Source organism: Porites lutea, chromosome 6 (assembly GCF_958299795.1).
Source record: "Porites lutea chromosome 6, jaPorLute2.1, whole genome shotgun sequence".
Lineage (NCBI taxonomy): Eukaryota > Metazoa > Cnidaria > Anthozoa > Scleractinia > Poritidae > Porites > Porites lutea.
The window spans coordinates 25,721,945-25,725,622 of NC_133206.1; positions in this window are offsets into that span (position 1 = coordinate 25,721,945).

A 3,678-nucleotide genomic window follows, 5' to 3' on the forward strand; every position below is an offset into this window, starting at 1 on the left:
GCGTCAAAACACTCTGCGCAACTTTCGTTTTGCTTGAAATTGGAGACTTTTGTTAAAAAGATAAAGCTTGTCCAAAACCCTTGCGCAACTGTCCAGGTTATTAAAATTGACGTCCAAACACTCTGCGCAACTGTCGTTTTGCTTGAAACTGGCGACTTTGTTAAGTAGCTAAAACTTGTGTGAAACACCGTGCGCAACTGTCCTGTAGCTTGAAATTGGCGTCAAAACACTCTGCGCAACTGTCGTTTTGCTTCAAATTTGCGACTATTATTAAAAGGCGAAAACTTGTACAAAACAGCGTGCGGAACTGTCGTGTTGCCTGAAATTTGGGTGTAAACACTTTGCCCAACTAACGCTTTGCTTGAACTTGGCGTCTTTTGTTAACAATCTAAAACTTGTCCAGAACACCGTGCGCAACTGTTCTATTGCTCGAAATTGGCGTCAAAACACTCTGCGCAGCTGTCTTTTTGTTCGAAATTGGCCACATTTGTTGAAAAGCTAAAGCTTGTCCAAAACACCGTGCGCAACACTCCTTTTGCTCGAAATAGGCGTCAAAACACTCTGCGCAACTTTCGTTTTGCTTGAAACTGGCGACTTTGTTAAATAGCTAAAACTTGTTTAAAACACCGTGCGCAAATGTCCTGTTGCTTGAAATTGGCGTCAAAACACTCTGCGCAACTGTCGTTTTGCTTGAAGTTTGCGACTATTGTTAAAAAGCGAAAACTTGTCCAAAACACCGTGCGCAACTGTCGTGTTGCTTGAAATTGGGGTCTAAACACTCTGCTCAACTAACGGTTCGCTTGAAATTGGCGACTTTTGTTAAAAAGCTAAAATATGTCCAAAACACCGTGCGCAACACTACTGTTGCTCGAAATTGGCGTCAAAACTCCCTGCGGAAATGTCGTTGTGCTTGAAATTGGTGACTTTTGTTAAAAAGCTAAAACTTGTTTAAAACCCCTTGCGCAACTGTTCTGTTGCTTGAAAATGGCGTCAAAACGCTCTGCGCAACTGTCGTTTCGTTGTAGATTGGCGACTTTTGTTCAGAAGCGAAAACTTGTCCAGAACACCGTGCGCAACTGTCGTGTTGCTTGAAATTTGGGTTTAAACACTCTGCCCAACTAGCAATTTGCTTGAACTTGGCGTCTTTTGTTAAAAATCTAAAACTTGTCCAGAAGACCGTGCGCAACTGTCCTGTCGCTCGAAATTGGCGTCTAAAGACTCTGCGCAACTGTCGTTTTTCTTGAAGTTTGCGACTATTGTTAAAAAGCTAAAACTTGTCCAAAACACCGTGCGCAACTTTCCACTTGATTAAAATTGGCGTCCTAACACTCCGCGCAACTGTCGTTTTTCTAGAAGTTTGCGATTTTTGTTAAAAAGCTAAAACTTGACCCAAACAACGTGCGCAACTGTCCTGTTGCTTGAAATTGGCCACTTTTGTTAAAAAGCTAAACCTTGTGCAAAACAAAGTGCGCCACTGTCCTATTGCTCGATATTGGCGTCAAAAAAGTCTGCGCAACTGTCGTTTTTCTTGAAATTGCAGTGTCTTTTGACGCCAATTTCGAGAAACAGAAGTGTTGCGCACGGTGTTTAGGACAAGATGTAGGTTTTTAAATAAAGTGGCCAATTTCGAACAAAAAGACAGTTGCGCAGAGTGTTTTGACGCCAATTTCGAGCAAGAGGACAAATGCGCAAAGGTGTCTTGGACAAGTTTTAGCTATTGGCGTCACAACACTCTGCGCAACTTTTGCTTTGCTTGAAATTGGCGACTTTTGTTAAAGAGCTAAATCTTGTCCAAAACACCTTGCGCAACTGTCCAGTTGATTGAAATTGGCGTCAAAACACTCTGCGCAACTGTCGTTTTGCTTGAAACTGGCGACTTTGTTAAGTAGCTAAAACTTGTCTAAAACACCGTGCGCAACTGTCCTTTAGCTTGAAATTGGCGTCAAAACACTCTGGGCAACTGTTGTTTTGCTTTAAATTGGCCCGTATTGTTCGGAAGGTAAAGCATGTGTGAAACACCGTGCGAAACTGTCCTGTTGCTCGAAATTGGCGTCAAAACACTCTGCGCAACTGTCTTTTTTGTTCGAAATTGGCCACTTTTGTTCAAAAGCTAAAACTTGTCCAAAACAACGTGCGGAACACTCCTGTTGCTCGAAATAGGCGTCAAAACACTCTGCGCAACTGTCGTTGTGCTTCAAATTGGTGACTTTTGTTAAAAAGCTAGAACTTGTCCAAAACACCGTGCGCAAAGCTCCTGTTGCTCGAAATTGGCGTCAAAACTCTCTGCGCAAATGTCGTTGTGCTTGAAATTGGTGACTTTTGTTAAAAAGCTAAAACTTGTCTAAAACCCCTTGCGCAACTGTCGTGTTGCTTGAAATTAGGGTGTAAACACTCTGCCCAACCAACGCTTTGCTTCAACTTGGCGTCTTTTGTATAAAACTTGTCCAGAACACCGTGCGCAACTGTCCTGTATCTTGAAATTGGCCACTTTTGTTAAAAAGCTAAACTTTGCGCAAAACAAAGAGCGCAACTGTCCTATTGATCGAAATTGGCGTCAAAAAAGTCTGCGCGACTGTCGTTTTTCTAGAAGTTTGCAACTATTGTTAAGAACCTAAAACTTGTCCAAATTACCGTGCACAACTGTCAAATTGATTGAAATTGGCGTCAAAACACTGTGCACAATTGTCGCTTTCGTTGCAATTGGCGACTTTTGTTAAATAGCGAAAACTTGTACAAAACACCGTGGCGCAACTGTCCTGTTGCTCCAAAATTGGCGTCAAAACACTCTGCGCAACTGTCGTTTCGTTCTAGATTGGCGACTTTTGTTAAGAAGATAAAACCTGTCCAAAAAACCGTGCGCACCTTTCATGTTGCTTGAAATGGGCCGTTTGACCGAAGGCCTGTGGGAAAGAGGGCTCGCAACTTTCAATTTACCTTAATTGGTTTGTGTGGTCAATAATATCCAAGAAATTCGATTTGCTGTTTTAGATAAAACTTGTAAAAAGCAGCGTGCGAAACGGTACTGTTGCTCGAAATTGGCCTCAAATCACTCTGGGCAACTGTTGTTTTGCTTCAAATTGGCCCGTATTGTTCGGAACGTAAAGCTTGTGTGAAACACCGTGCGCAACTGTCCTGTTGCTCGAAATTGGCGTCAAAACACTCTGCGCAAGTGTCTTTCTGTTCGAAATTGGCTACTTTTGTTGAAAAGCTAAAACTTGTCCAAAACTCCGTGCGCAACACTCGTGTTGCTAGAAATTGGCGTCAAAACACTCTGCACAACTGTCTTTTTTGTTCGAAATTGGCCACTTTTGTTGAAAAGCTAAAACTTGTTCAAAACACCCTGCACAACACTCCTGTTTCTAGAAATTGGCGTCAAAACACTCTGCGCAACTTTCGTTTTGCTTGAAATTGGAGACTTTTGTTAAAAAGATAAAGCTTGTCCAAAACCCTTGCGCAACTGTCCAGGTTATTAAAATTGACGTCCAAACACTCTGCGCAACTGTCGTTTTGCTTGAAACTGGCGACTTTGTTAAGTAGCTAAAACTTGTGTGAAACACCGTGCGCAACTGTCCTGTAGCTTGAAATTGGCGTCAAAACACTCTGCGCAACTGTCGTTTTGCTTCAAATTTGCGACTATTATTAAAAGGCGAAAACTTGTACAAAACAGCGTGCGGAACT